Source organism: Bubalus kerabau, chromosome 12 (genome assembly GCF_029407905.1).
Source record: "Bubalus kerabau isolate K-KA32 ecotype Philippines breed swamp buffalo chromosome 12, PCC_UOA_SB_1v2, whole genome shotgun sequence".
Classification (NCBI taxonomy): domain Eukaryota; kingdom Metazoa; phylum Chordata; class Mammalia; order Artiodactyla; family Bovidae; genus Bubalus; species Bubalus kerabau.
In genome coordinates this window covers 17,950,611-17,967,523 of record NC_073635.1, presented here as the reverse complement: position 1 = coordinate 17,967,523, position 16,913 = coordinate 17,950,611, and positions in this window count along the sequence as shown.

Genomic DNA, 16,913 nt, shown 5'->3' with positions numbered 1-16,913 from the left:
GTTAATACACAATATTTATTTTTCTGACTTACTTCACTCTGTATGACAGTCTCTAGGTCCATCCACATGTCTACAACTGACCCAATTTTGGCTGAGTAACTTAATAACTGAGTAATATTCCATTATGTATATGTACCACATCTTTTTTATTCATCTGTCGACAGATATTTGGAGAAGAGTATGGAGGTTTCTTCGGAGAAGGCAATGGCACCCCACTCTAGTACTCTTGCCTGGAAAATCCCATGGACAGAGGAGCCTGGAAGGCTGCAGTCCATGGGGTCACTGAGGGTTGGACACGACTGAGCGACTTCACTTTCACTTTTCACTTTCATGCATTGGAGAAGGAAATGGCAATCCACTCCAGTGTTCTTGCCTGGAGAATCCCAGGGACGGGGGAGCCTGGTGGGCTGCCGTCTATGGGGTCGCACAGAGTCGGACACGACTGAAGTGACTTAGCATAGCATAGCATAGCATGGAGGTTTCTTAAATTAAAAATAGAACTAGCATATGACCCAGCAATTCCACTACCGGGCATATACCCTGAGAAAACCATAATTCAAAAAGACACATGTACCCCAAAACAATCTTTTTAGATGTTAGATTATACCTTACTAGCTTGAGAAGTACCCTTTTAGTTTTGTCCCTGAGAGGCACTGGCCGTGATGAAGAGAGCAGTGGGTCTAGTGAGTGAGCCAGAACAAGACAGAATCCTATGGAAGTAGTGTGAATTGAAATTTTTGTACCTTTTGCTGGTAACTCTGGTCCAATAATGGAAAAATAAGATTGAGGAGGGAGGAATGTGTGATCTGGTTTGACTGTCTACACTGTCTTACCAGATAACTGCTTGACACCTTCACTTTGCCCTAGTATTCAAAGTGTTAGTTTCTCAGTCATGTCTGACTCATCACAGCCATATGGACTGTAGCCCACCAGGCTCCTTGGTCCATGGAATTTTCCAAGCAAGAATACTGGCATGGGTTGCCATTCCCTTCTCCAGGGCATCTTCCCTACCCAGGGATTGAACCCAGGTCTCCTGCATTGCAGGCAAGTTCTTTACCACCTGAGCCATTTTGCTCTAGTGGACATCACCTAAGAGCAGTTTCTGGCTAACCTCCCGTGGTCTGTTTTTGTTCCCAGTGATCTGTGGACAGTCAGCTACACCACAATTAAGATTTCATACCATGGCTAGTAAATAAATAGGAGGGCTGTTGTGATGCTTGAATTTATGGAGGAGAGAAAGAAGAGTCAAGAATTTGTATTCAAGATTAACACCTCGCATGGCAAGGGGTTGCAGCAGATAATCCAGAGCATGCAGAGAAACTACAGATTTAGAAATATTAGGACAGCCACTTAAATAGTATTGGCATACCTTGAGTTTGCGGTACTGGAAGGATGTTTAGGTAGAGGTATTCAATATATAGGGAAATATGAATAAGGAGGGCTTCCCAGGTGGCATGAGTGGTAAAGAGCCCACCTGCCAATGCAAGAGATGCAAGAGTTTGATCCCTGGGTTAGGAAGATCCCCTGGAGGAGGAAATGGCACCCTACTCCAGTATTCTTGCCTGGAAAATTCCATGAGAAGAGGCACAGTAGATGTGAATATAGTAGTGTGAGAGAAAAACAAAACAAAAAAATGCCTTGCTTACTTATTCTGTTGTTACTTCCATGAGCATCCATTGCCATAGCAACACATTAAGCCTCCTTTCTTACATCTCTAGTCAGTAAAGTGGCATAACCAGCATCAAGTATTGAAACTCACAGGAGGTATTAACAATAACATTGCATTTAACAAGACAACATAATAAACAGATCCACCTACTAAATTTACCTAGTGGAGCATCTGTTTCCAGGAAGTACAAAATGCCTTTTAGAGCTTGTTCTCATTTCTGTTTATCTCACCATGGGGAATGTACAATTCAAGTATCAGCTTCCTTTGCAGGAGACTGAATGATCATCTGCCCAATAAGTTGTGGAGGGAATCGGGATAACAAAGCTGGGTTCTCTGTTTCTCTCTCAGTCAAGCATCCTTCATCAATCCTCATTGCCTTTGCTGAGGAATTAATTTATCTTCCCCAAACTGGAGTCCAAAAACAAGTGAAATCTCCTAGAGCTGTGTGTTCCAATATATAGTCAGGTGTGGCCTTTGAGTACCTGAAATGTGGTTGGCCCAATTTAGATACATTGCAAATACAAAGTATACACCAAATCCCAAGTATTTAGCATAGGAAAAAATAATGTAAGCTATCTCCTTAACAAGAGATTGCAGATTGTTGATTATGTTGATTGCAGATTAAAATGATAATATGTTGAATATAATAGGATTCCTCTTATTTTATAAATGTGCTTACTAGAAAATTTAGAATAGCATGCATAGCTCAAGTTTGTGGCTCACAATCTATTTCTATTGGGCAGCAGTGCTCTGGGGGCTGAAATCAGTCACCCAGCCAGGAGTGATGACTCACCTCCTCCTCCCTGAAAAGCTCTTCTTCTCACTCTCTCCTCCATGCTCCTTCTCCTCTCTGCTTCCTTGTTATTTATTTTGATCTTTATTGTCATGTTTTCCCCTTCTTTTTTCTCTTTCTCTCCTTGAGATTTGGAATAAAGAGAAAGGAGAAGGTGGTTAGAGAGAAAGAGAGGAAGAAAGAGGATGATGAAGCAGGAAGTGGACTGTGGTTCTGGGTCTAATTCTGTATACAGATGTCCATCCTTCTTCAAAGTTGGCTCTAGAGAACTGAAAAGGAGGCAACCATGATTTTCAGCAACTCCTCTTCTTATTCTCAGAAGCAGACATCTTTAACCACCATACTTCCCTGGTGGTGGTTTAGTCACCGAGTCGTGTCCAACTCCATGGATTGTAGCCCACCAGGCTTCTCTGTCCATGGGATTCTCCAGGCAAGAATACTGGAGTGGGTTGCCATTTCCTTCTCCCCAAACTTCCCTAAGAAGACCTAATAATGTTCCTTCTTTTCCTTACTTCACCCGCTTCTCTGTTTATTCATCATCTGTCAGAACTCTGAAGGCGGAAGTATATGCTGGGACTTGAGAATAGAAACCTACACTGCCGCTCTAGCATCCTCTTTACACTTGCTTTCAGACTTCCGAGCTAAGGGCTCCAGTTCCATTGCTGCTCCCACCTTCCCTCCTCAACTGCCTCAACCCGACTGTCACTTGCCCCCAGCTTCAGACCCATAACACCACTGCCTATATTTTTGTGTTGTCTAGATACCCTGCTCTACCACAGACATTGCGGTGCTGTTCTCAAATGTATGTGGTGTGTTATATTTGCACCAACAAAACACTTTGAGAGAGGACGAGGTCTACATTTATGAAATGGGGAATGTGCAAAAGTATCCCTGATTAAGCTAGAAAATGAATGCTTCAGACTATCAACACATTGCACTTTGTTAGAACCTGATTACGGTATTTATCATCTGTGTTGTTATTTGAAAGATTTAAAGCTGTTTGAAAATTACCATTATTAAAAATACACATATACTAGCTTTGCAACTTGTAGAGCAAATTTACATACAAACTGTTCTCACAATTCTGTGAAATTGGTAATAAACTCTCCATTTGATAGATGAGAGTCTAAGTTTCTGTGGTTGCCCAAAATTTTATAGAGAATAGTGAACAAAGTCTGCACTAGATCACAGATCTCTCTGGACTCCACGTCTAGCCACATCTTCTCTCGATTATATAGTAGAAATTTCAAATGAATCTTCTTGTGTGCGTTGGTTCTGACCCTGAGGTTTAGGCACTGAAACTAAAATGCTTCTCTGTTACTCATCCCACAAGTCACAATGGGGCTGGTGGAGTCTCACCATTTGTGATGAGAGGTCACCGGACTTGATCCATATGGAACTAATACCTCTCAGAGGGTAACGGGTTAAACAGTTCGGCTGCTGAACTATTAGCACAGGGTAAAAATTTGATTTGATAAACAATACTGAAAATCTAGGCCAAATTCTCAAAATACAACAAGCAAAAAAGAAAAATGCTACAATAAGCACAAACTTAACACAAACTGCAATAGTTAATATTAAAAGTCTTTGTGGGCTTTCCTGGTGGCTCAGACAGTAAAGAATCTGCCTGCAATGCAGGAGACCCTGGTTCAATCCCTGGGAGAGAAAGATTCCCCTGGAGAAGGAAATGGCAACCCACTCCAGGATCCTTGCCTGGGAAATCCCATGGACAGAGGGGCCTAACAGGCTACATACAGTCCATGGGGTCGCAAAGAGTCTGACACAACTGAGCAACTAACACACACACACATACACACAAATATCTTTTTATATAATTTGATTCTCATACACATCATTTTATAAATATACACACAATGGAAAAATCTCCATTTCTAGTGGCTTATTTAATAAGTACTTGAGAGTTATTAAGTATTTGGTAGTTATTTTTTCTTGCCTATCCCTTATTTTTCTCCCCTACCTAACCCTCAGCAGAGTTGGAAATAGGTATTCCGGTCACTAAGGGAACGCGAGCAGAGCCTGGCCAATCAGAGTTCCCCGTTCACTCCTGAGTATGCGGTAATCGGCCCAAGGGTGGTCATGTGAGCCATGAAAGACCAATAAAGGTTTTTCCCTGTAACAAGCCGTTTGAAAATGAAGCTCAATTTACGTTGTACTTACTCAACGGAGGAGCCTGGTAGGCTGTAGTTCATGGGGTCGCTAAGAGTCGGACACGACTGAGTGACTTCACTTTCACTTTTCACTTTCCTGCATTGGAGAAGGAAATGGCAACACACTCCAGTGTTCTTGCCTGGAGAATCCCAGGGACGGGGGAGCCTGGTGGGCTGCCGTCTGTGGGGTCGCACAGAGTCAGACACGACTGAAGCGACTTAGCAGCAGTACTCAACCCTGAGGAGCCAGACCACATCTTCCCAGCACCCTTGAGAAGCCTTTCCACAGACTGAGGCTAAGCAGGGACAGGGTGACAGGAAGCTTCCTGGAGGAGAAAAGAAAGGAAAAGCCTGGTGATGTGAGTCCCCGTTCTAGCCTCTGGTCTCAGGACCCTGCAGTAATTCCTTTGAGCCTGTGAACTACCCCTAGAACAATCAAAGGTACATAGATGAGTAAATTGTATCCTTTCCTTAAGGTGTTCATTCTGGGGAGATGAAAGAACCTGCCCGCTCTGGGAAGGAGGCTGTGGCAGGCACCCTCCCTAGTTGTAGATAAGGTGACACGAGGAACATTTGGACTTTAGGAGGGAAGAGTGGAGGGACTCCAGCGTGACTTCAGATGTCAGGCCTCCTCTCTTCCTCTTGGTTGAGCCAGAGGAACTTTCTCTACCTTAGAAGGATGTTTTCCTAAACCCAGAAGCTGGTGACCAGGAATGAGATGTGGTGTCAGGGAAAGGAAAAATGAGGGAAAATTTATAAGAGATGAAGGAAAGAACTGCTATGTAGAATTTAATTCAACAAACCCTCATTTTTTTCTAGGCCTGAGGGATTCATTAGTAAATGACAATAGAAAAAGTCACTGCCATCAAACCTGTTATATTTTATAATATCAGATGGGATAAATTCTGTAAAGAAACTGTCTTGACTGTTAGTCAAGGAAGGTCTATCTAAGGAGGCTTTTAAGTCAACACCTGAAGGAAAGAAGAAGAAAGGTAAAATCTGGAGACAAAAGTATTCTCAGGAAAGGAAACAGCTAAGGCAGAGGTCAAAAGAGGGGAGAAATTTGGTGTATTTGAAGAACAAAAAGTGAGTTTGTATGACTAGAAGGCAGTAACATAGAGTACAGGATATTTTAACTTCACCATTGATGACACGAGCTAGATAATTTAAAGAAGATGTCAACTTATTAATCAGAGGTAATATGAAATCTCTCCATACTTGAGAATCAACAGAAAAAATAAATGTATAAGATCTGTAGAAACAAAACTGTAAAACACTCTTGTAAGAGAAAAAAAAATTATGGACAAATGAAGAGACACAATGTGTGGGGAAGACTTTGTATCAGAAGAGTTTAAGTTCTCCAAAGTTGATCTGTAGTTCTAATATGATTCCAATAAAAATACCAAGAGGATCTTGTTCTTGCACTAGACAAGGTGATTATAAATGCATAAAAAAGATAAACAAGCAAAAAAGAGAGGAAAAAAAGTAATGAACAAGGACCTACTGTGTAGCATAGCGAACTCTGTTTACTGCTAAGTCACTTCAGTAGTGTCTGACTCTGCGCTACCCCATAGACGGCAGCCCACCAGGCTCCCCCGTCCCCGGGATTCTCCAGGCAAGAAGAGTGGAGTGGGTTGCCATTTCCTTCTCCAATGAATGAAAATGAAAAGTGAAAGTGAAGTCGCTCAGTCGTGTCCAACTCTCAGCGACCCCATGGACTGCAGCCTACCAGGCTCCTCCATCCATGGGATTTGGGAAAAGAATTTGAATTTAATTGAATCACTTTGCTGTACACCTGAAACTAACCCCATATTGTTAATCAAGTATGCTCCAATAGAAAATAAAAATTTTTTAATAAATAGACTCTTAAAAACGAGAGTAGTCCTGTAAATTATTAAAACATAAGTCAAATAGGTATAGAAGTGTGATAAAAGTTCAAGAATAGGTATTGATGAACTCACTAATACAAACAAATGGGATAATTCACATAATAAGAGTGGTATCTTAAATTAATGGGAAAAATATTAAGAATTAAAAGGTACTGGGATAACTGGACAGCCATCTAGAAAAATATAAATTGGATATAAACTAATACTCTATACAAGAATAAATTCCAAATTGATAAAATTCCAAATGATTTAAACATATCTACAAGAAGGAAACTCAAAAGTTACTAGGAAAAAGCCTGAGAATTATTTATAATCATGAGAAGTCTTTCTAATTAAAATATGATCTCTTGTAACTTTAAAATAATAGTCATAGTTTTTCAATCTTTTAAACTCCTGCTAAAACCACTATAAGAAAAGAAAAAGGACAAACTGAGAAATTTGTAACCTTATCACAAAGGGCCCATTTGACATAGTAAGACTGTCAATCAACAAAGACCAGCAATCTATAGAAAATTGAATCATCTATTTACTGTTTTCCACTTCAACATTTTTAAAATATTTATATTTTCAAAAGATTTAATAAAATAAAAAATTTTTAAATATAGATTATTCTCTCTACTGTTTGAGTATAATTCATTAAAGATTATTGCACATAAGTACTGACTTCTGTTAATGGATATTTTTGTAGAAACTGATAAATTGTCTGTTTCATAGCTGAGTTCACACAGTATGAAAATTAGTGCATGAACTAGTAAGATAGAAAATTGATCCATGAACTGACAAAGCAAATCATAACCAGAGGTAGCTGTAGAAACTTAAAACACGTTACACAACCAGGGAAATTTTCCTTCTTCATCCTAAACAGTTAAATTGATGGAAATTTCAGGAAAAGTTTTAGATTTCATTAATAGGAGCATAAAATTGGATACTTAGAAAAGCGTATTTAGTTCTTAAGAGGCAAGTTGATCCCAGCTGACTTTGGGGTTATTGAAAAATAAAGCACTAAACTAGATGTCAGATAACCTAGACTCAAAATCTATCTGTGAGGGCCAATATGACACTTGAACACAAAATAATTTGGGTTCTCACCAGTAACCCAAATAATTAGCATAGGTTCTGGCATAAAAAAAAAAAAATTCTAGTTCCTTCATATATCTTTCTCATTCTGATCATGGTTTTCCTTATATGATTATCTCTCCAAGACTGTAAGCAAACTGAAGCATGTATATTGCTTACTCACTTGATACTGGTTACCCACTTGATATTAGTTACCCACTTCATTCCATTGCATCAAGGAAAAAAGAAAAGATCACATGATTTAAACAAAAGGAAGTATTCTTTTCCTCTCACACTAAAAAATGTCCTGGGCTGGTAAGACAGCTCTCTCATTGTCATCACAGATGCCACACCTAACATCCCACTCACCATCCTAGTACAGCCTCTGTTCTCAAGGTTACTTCATGGTCCCAGGTAGCTGCCAGAGCTCCAGCTATCAAACCCAGACTCCATGCCATATAAGTAAAAGAAGGCAAACACCAAAGAGTATGTGTTGTATGTGTCGATTATCAATGTATTGCCTCTCAGCTCTAAATCTTCTTCCCCCTGTTTTGTGATACTGATGCTTGGCCCCATAAATGCTCTCCTTTGCCTGTTCATTCAATATTAGGCTTGTTAATAAATGGTTCTGAAGATCTGTAGCAGGCAGAAGGAGCTTCCCTTCCTAGTTACAGGATACTGTTTTGGATATGTATGGAAGCTGGAGGATTGGCATGGGGTGGTCTGGTAGTGCTCACATCTGTGGTCCTCACAGACCCACATAGGCCTGTGTCCTCCACCAGGGGCAAACCACTTGTCTTAGCCTATAGGTTCTAGCAAAGTTCTTAGCTACCAGCAGGCTGCCTGCTCCCCTGAGACCTCAACTCCCTCCAACCAGGTCTGAATTTCAGGGGTGAGAGGAGAACATTCTTTAAATTCCTGATGTCTTTCTTAATCATCCCAAGTCCTAGAGGTAGTAGCTGACATTTACTACTTTGTAACCCTTAGCATCTTATTTTGCCCATCTTCGTGGTTAACTATCTTTTAATCATTAATTCTTTATATTAATTTTTCCCTGTTCAAATTACTGGTGTGCTTTCTTTCTCCTGATGGGATCTTGCCTGATTGACTATGTGATTCCACTTATATAAACTCAAAAATTAGGCAAAACTAATCCACAGTGATGGTGGTTACCTCTGGGAAGATTACTGACTAGGATGGTCATAAGGGAACTTTCTAGAGTGCTGGAAATACTTTATATTTTAATCTGGGTAATGGTTTCATGAGTGTATGTACATGGAAAAATCAAATAACCTATATGATTAAGATCTGTACACCGTCTATATAAATTATTCCTCAATATGGGGGCAAAAACCTATGTTGCAAGCTAGAAGAGGAGTTAAAGAAATGGATTTAAAACAAAACTCTTTACAGAGGAACCAATGCCTCTTTAAGCAGTTTCCCAGTAGTATTACACCGCCGGTATCTGAATACCATGGGCCTGAACAAAACCATATGGCCATAACTAGCTGCAGAGACAGTAAGTGACAGTATGCTTTGCTCAATATCAGAGTTCTATTAGGAAAGGAAGAAGGAAAGAATGGATGCTGGTGTAGGCAACTAGCAGTCTCTGCCACAACAGATACTATATTAAATTTGCTAAATTTAATTGATAAATTTACATGATAGCCATGGGATTAAGCCTTGGGGAGTGTATGTAAATAAGTGAATAAATACATCCATGGAAGCATGATTTAGCATTTTTTATACTACAACATCCTACCCTTCCATTACAGTTGGGTATCATTATAAACTAAACTGGCAAGGCCCTGTTATCATGGAGCTTACATTCTAGCACTTGGCACTCAGCTGACAACAACAACAAAAAAGTTTGTTGAATAAATGAATAATAGGGAATGGATGAATGAATGAATGGGTAATGCTTATTTCAATGGGAATAAAATTCCCTAGGTTACTGCCACTACAGCCATCATCTTGAAAAGTGCATCTGCCTCACTGGGAAGAAGTGAGTTATCCTTGGAAGTCTGGTAGACCTGATACATCACATAAGAAAAGGTTTAGAAAACTATAAATCACCCCAAAGGGGTGACTTCCTGGGGGAGGCCAGAGCTGCAGTCCCTCTTCTGGGAGAAGAGACCCATGTGTCACCTCTTTCAGAACCCAGCTGGAATTTGAGGTCTCCCAGACATACGGCTTTAAATATAATGATTACAGAAGGACACCAACTAAAATGCACAGTAACCAAATTCCAGGAAAAGGCATGCTGCCCCTGAGAGATAAGGAAGCTTTCATAAATCGAGGCTTGTCAGGGAACAGTTTGCCTTGGATGAGATCTCCAGGCCTCATCCAAGTATAGAGGCAGCAGGCTCTGTGCCTCTTGCTGGGCCTCCTGAGACCCTTTTTGGGCTCTTATCATGGGGCAGCATGCATACACAAAGTTCCTTTAATTTCAAGAGCTGAATTGGACAAGACCCACGGCCTGCCTTACGAGTGAGACATGAAGACTTTCCCAAGGGGTGGATATCACTAGAGAGGGCAGAGTAGGGGCAGAATTTTGAGGGACGAATGTTCACAAGATGATGGGGAAAGAAGAGAGAAGCAGCCAGAGTCGCAGTTGTTTCCAATGCCAGCAGCACATAATTCAAGAGAAAAGCCTGGGCAATAGATTCATCAAAGGGCATTAGAATGGGAATACATAGACACTGACTACCCTGATCTTTTTACAGTGGTAATGAAGTCCTGTACTGGGACTAGTGTTTCTAAATCAAAGAGTTAAATGAAAAAAATAGATAAAGAGAACAGGGCTGTTGTTTCCTTGTTGTGTGAACTATGAACAGTGACCTCTCCAAACCCAAGTTTTGTTGACCATGAAATGGAGGATTACAACACATAACATGAGTGGCCACCAAAATAAGAACATTCCTTGGAGGACGATTAAGCTTTATCTGCCAGAGAGGTACTCATCCGTAATAGAACATTTCCATGAATCATAGATCATAAATTATATTGCCATTTCCCATCTGGAAATCAGAAGTTTTCATAGGCAGTAGCTTTTAACAGGTGCCCTGCATATAATTTTTGTTCAAGCCAGACCTTCTGTACATTTAGTCAATTCATTCTGTAACGAGATGGAAATGTTCCTATAATAATGCCCAACTGTAATAGAGGGTTTTGTAATAGAATGCTATAGTATAAAGAATCCTGAATCATACTTCTATGCATTTATTTATTCACTTGTTTACATGTACTCTGACTCATTCTAAAAAAAAAAGAATTTGAGGTGATTTACACCAGAAACACAATAACATGATAAAATATAAATTAAAAATTAAAAAAAGTACTGTACCAAGGCAAAGATAAATTAGAAGAGTGGGTCATGACATGAGGAAAATAAAACAAAGAGATGTATTCTGTAAGGGATTACACAGATGCTATAATTTTTTTTTTCTGAATGTTTGAGTTTTTCTGAAACAAATACAAAGAAAGAGAAGGACAGTTACATCATTCTCATTATCTGAAGGGAAAAAATAAAAACCATACTATTTCCTCAGAAGGACAAGGAATTCAACGATCTGAATTATAGAATGAGCTATATCTTGGGTAATCCATCCAACATTTGTGGGTATCCCTGAGTCTTTATAAAGTAAGGAACTGGAGAGCTTGACCAGGTGACTGAGTTCTAGCTAATGGAAGAGGAAGTGATACTTGTCCCTTCCAGATCAAACCTGCCTTGGGTGACCTTCTTTGTCTTCCCCTCAGCAGGCTGCAAGTTAATCCTCAGAGATTCCCAGGTTGGGTTCTGCAGTAAACAGACTCTGAGTGGATTGCTTAATAGGAAAAGCCTAGGGGAAAATAGCTGTGGAAGGAAAGGCAAAAGCAGGATTGGGCAGAGGTCAAGTCAAGCTATGAAACAGACCTGATGCCAGCTTTGGCTGAGCACGTGGGATCTTAGAAGCTAAAGCAGCCCCATCTAGTGGTCAGCTCCTGTTGAGCTGAAGTGGCTAATACACCTACTACCATCAAGCCTGGAATGTGGACTACTCTAGAAGGTGACCCTGGGTAAGATCACTGGACATCTGAAGACAATTCCTCCTTTGAAGGGGGTCTGACTGGTGTGTCTTCACATCTACATTCACAGGGTGACCTTCAAAGTCACAAACTAAACAGGCCTGAGTCCAGCAGGATGTCCCTGCTCTTCACTCTGTTACACTGAACCATCTTACTGTTAAGGTGTATCCGTTACAACAGCTAGTATTGTGTTACTTAAAACACACATGCGTGTGCACACACACAATCTTTAGACGTGCCTAACACTTGAATAAAAGAACCAAGTTAAGTATACAGTGCTACTAGAATGGATATTCCTACTTCTTTAAATTGAGAGTTAATGTAGAGTCTGAACAGAGCTGTGAAGTTGGCAGAATTTGTCTTCATGGCCTCAGCTTTTGTTCTGTGACTGTCCCATCCATCCACACCCACTACAGCCACTCTCCAACTTACTTTGATAAACCAAATTTGTACCTTCATGTTCCTTACACTTGCTGCTTTTGAAAAATCTCCTTTTATTATATCCATATACTCAGCACTACTTCTAATAAAAATTAAAGTGAACATTTTTCCCCCTGGGGAAAATGCATTCTTAGACCCAGAAATAAAGGGATATAACCACTATATGTAATTTCACACATACACCATGGGACATAAGGAAAATTTGGGGATATTAGGAACCCAACCAAACTACCAGGAGGGAATATAGCTGTTTTTTAAGATCAGCTCTCTCTAACTATTAATACATGGCTCCAAGGCTGAGTCCTATATGGCCTTAGGTTATACCAGACTAGAAATTAAAAGGTGATCAGGAGAACTGGTTCGATCCCTAGGTCAGGAAGATCCCCTGGAGAAGGAAATGGCTACACACTCCAGTATTCTTGCCTGGAGAATTCCATGGACAGAGGAGCCTGGTGGGCTGCAATCCATGAGGTCACAAAGAGTTGGACACAACTGAGTGACTAACACACAACTTATAATACTTATCTACTTTTATCTCAGAGGAAACTTGTAGTAATTCTCAAATAACCTTTCCATAGTCTTCTGGTTTGATCCCTCATCACTGTGTCCACTGTCCAAGAACCGTTAAGAAGCAAGTCAGCTCTGCAGCCGGTCATGCCAAGGAGCAGGCTGCGTTCATCGGGGGTTGCTGTTGCCTGAGCTGCCTGGAGGTGTCAGTGTGGAGCACACGAGCAGCGTGTTCCTTAGGTTGGAGCCGCTGTTCCAGACGGAAGGATGGAGAAAGCTCCTCCCACTGCCTGGGTCAGAGTCTCAGGTCAACTCAGACATTTTAACTTCATATCCAGAAGAATTCCCTGTGGAAAAAAAGAGCACCTCATGAGAAGCCACATGGATTTAAGGTATATCCCCTCTCCCAATGGATCAGTTCAGTCCAGTCGCTCAGTCGTGTCCAACTCGTCGCAACCCCATGAACTGCAGTATGCCAGGCCTCCCTGTCCATCACCAACTCCCAGAGCTTACTCAAACTCATGTCCGTGGAGTCAGTGATGCCATACAACCATCTCATCCTCAGTCGTCCTCTTTTCCTCCTGTCTTCAATCTTTCCCAGCATCAGGCTCTTTTCAAGTGAGTCAGCTCTTCACATCAGATGGCCAAAGTATTGGAGCTTCAGCATCAGTCCTTCCAATGAATATTTAGGACTGATCTCCTTTAGGATGGACTGGTTGGATCTCCTTGCAGTCTAAGGGACTCTCAAAAGTCTTCTCCAACACCACAGTTCAAAAGCATCAATTCTTGGGCACTCAGCTTTCCTTATAGTCCAACTCTCACATCCATACATGACTACTGGAGAAACCATACAACAGTTTTCAATTCTTGGAATTAGGTCGGCCGGGCTGACCTATACTGGGCCATGACAGGGAACCACTCTCTGGGAGAGATGCCACGCTATCTTCTTCAACTAATTTTGTCAGTACAGAATGAAGTCTCTCATTCTCATCTCACTAAAAACCTTCATTCAAATTGATTCCTGGCAACCACCCTACTAGATCATGGCCAAACACATCTAAATCCCAGGTTAGAGTTCAGTTGGGACTCCCACTGCTTAGACAAAGTAGATTTTCAAAACAGAGTGGGAATAATAATTATATAAATATATTAACAGCTAACATTTATTGAGGGCTAACTATGTACCAAACACTGTGCTAAGTGCTTCTCAAGCAATTTTCTGATTTAACTACTGTCAAAAAATGCAAGAGATATTATTCTTTTTCACCATAAAAAAAGCAAACTGAGGTACAGAGAGTTAAGTATTATGTTTAAATTTACAAATCTAGGGATTTGCTGAGCCCAGATACGAACCTTAAACCTTAAGTTTACAACCACTGTTCTCTGCAGATAGGCACAAGCTATTGGCTGTCAAGTCAGCATGCCCTGTTTACAGAATGTGAGCACTCGTTTCGTAAAGTGTGATTAGATAAAATGTATACAGCTTGGTTAACCCTTTAGGTTTTGTACTATCTTAAACAGATATGAAAAAATAAGACTCCATGAAGCCCAGGTAATCAGGAATTCTACCAAGGGCAGAACATCCTTCTGGGAAGTTTGCTGTGTGATTAAAGGCACCAATATTCACTCTCTGTTGTTTCATAGAATCTGAACATCATTTAGGCTCAAAGTCTTTTGACTCTCCGGGAGACCCTAATACAAAGGATGGGTAACTGAGTAAAGAAAAAAAATTTTTTCTGAAGAGACAAGGGGATAGGAAGATAGCAGGGAGGGATTGGGTAATCAAGAGGAGGATTGTCCAAGATAAACTGCATTGTCTAGCTCAGGCCAAGCCGTGTTCCTGGATATGTATCAGGCCTCTCATAAGTACTCACCTATTTATAGCTTACTGGTTTCCCTAGCTGCTGTCAGTTCCCAAACTGTGTGATATCTGTTCTTGATCCCTCCTCCTCCTTCATGCTATCTTGCTATTTCGCTCCCTACAACACCCTTAATATTGCAATATTGGTCAGTTTTTGCTGTCGCAATAAATAACTCTCAAAATCAATGACTTACACAACGAGTATGTATTATTTCTTGCTCACGTGACATGAGGGTTGCATGTGGGCTATGGTTTGACTGGGCTCCATGTGTCTCCTTATTTTGGGATCCGTGACTATTAGCTATTAATACCATCTGGCCCACGTTGTTTTCATGGTGGAGGACAGAAAAGAAACAGAGCTATTCCATGCATAATTAAAGCTTTTGCTCAAAGTCCTATTTGTCATGCTGGCTAACAATCCATCGGCTTAAGCCAGGGACTATATATACCTCATCTAGTGTAGTGGTGGTGGTGGGAGGCACGGCAAAGGTGGGGAGGGGATGAATAATTTTGAATAAATAATAAGATCGACACTAATAGAGTCTCCTCCAATTTCTCTCACCACGTCTATACAGTCACAGAACACAGTTCTCCTCTGTCTCACCCTCTCAAAATGCTGAGTGCTCTAGACCAGAAGTCCCCAACCTCAGGATCTAATGCCTGATGAGCTGAGGTGGAGCTGATGTAATAAAGTACACAATAAATGCAATGGCTCTGAGTCATCCTGAAGCCATCCCCCCACTGCCCGCTCCCAGTGCACTGAAAAGCAGTCTTCCACGAAACGGGTTCCTGGTGCCAAAAAGCTTGGGGACCTTTGCTCTAAGCTCCTGTCCTTACTGCTTTTCCATTTTCCCTCTACATGTTGTCCTAGAGCCAGCCTGCCCAGCTACCAATAGCCTCACCACTGTATTTTCAGCACCTCTTGTCTCCTTGATCTCAGACACATATTTTCTGTATAGTATGAAAGCGAGAGTGAAGTCACTCAGTTGTGTCCGACTCTTTGCGACCCCACCAGGCTCCTCCATGCATGGAACTTTCTAGGCAAGAATACTGGAGTGGGTTGCCATTTCCTTCTCCAGAATATACTGTATACCTCTACCAAAATATCCTTCCAGTCCCACAAACTCAAGATATGCAAATACAATTTGATTATCTATCCTGATATTCCCTAAATTTGTGTTTTCCCTGATGCTCTGAATTGTCTGCTGCAACCACTTGCCCGGCTAGATGTCAATCTTGAATACAAATTCTTGACTCTTCTTTCTCTTCTCCATAAATTCAAGCATCACTGCAGCCTCCTATCAGTCTGTCCCACTCCTTGTCTCGCCCATCCTGGTCCATGCCCTTATTATCGTGTCAGCAGTGAAGCACTGTAACAGGCTTCCAACCAGCCTCCCTTTCTCCAGCTTCTCTCAATTTCAATTCTTCCTCCTTGGACCTATTGGAGTGACCTTCCTAAAGCATAAAATAATTATGATCTTTCCCAGGTGATGGCTCTTCAGTAGCCCTCCACCAATTCAAACTATTGGAACCACAGCATTCCATGGAGGAAGCTTATGGACCAACAAAGGGGGAAAGAGTGGGAATTTGTTCATTTCTTTCTCTTAATTTAGCCACAGAAGTTCTATTTTATGGGTAGACACCCTACACTATTGAATAAAGGATTCCTGAAATATCAAACCGATGGACAAGCAAAGCACTTTGACAATCCCTCACCTGTAAAAATTAAGCAAATTTCTTAAAGTTGTACACTACATAGTCAGACTTCAGTCTTCTTTTCTAACTATTTCCTGCCACTTCTATCCCCCAAAGCATACCTCATTTATACTCTTTTCTACAAGGACACCAGCCACACTGAAATATTCAATGTAGCTCTCTTGGCCAGAAGTATTATCTCCTTTTCTTCAATTCTACCAGTCAGTTCAGTTCAGTCGCTCAGTTGTGTCCAACTCTTTGCAACCCCATGAATCGCAGCACGCCAGGCCTCCCTGTCCATCACCAACTCCCAGAGTTCACCCAAACTCATGTCCATCGAGTTGGTGATGCCATCCAGCCATCTCATCCTCTGTCGTCCCCTTCTCCTCCTGCTCTCAATCCCTCCCAGCATCAGAGTCTTTTCCAATGAGTCAACTCTTCGCATGAGGTGGCCAAAGTATTGGAGTTTCAGCTTTAGCATCAGTCCTTCCAAGGAACACCCAGGACTGATCTCCTTTAAACTGGACTGGTTGGATCTTCTTGCAGTCCAAGGGACTCTCAAGAGTCTTCTCCAACACCACAGTTCAAAAGCATCAATTCTTCGGCACTCAGCTTTCTTTATAGCCCAACTCTCACATCTATACATGACTGCTGGAAAAACCATAATCTTGACTAGATGGACCTTTGTTGGCAAAGTAATGTCTCTGCTTTTCAATATGCTATCTAGGTTGGTCATAACTTTCCTTCCAAGGAGTAAGAGCCTTTT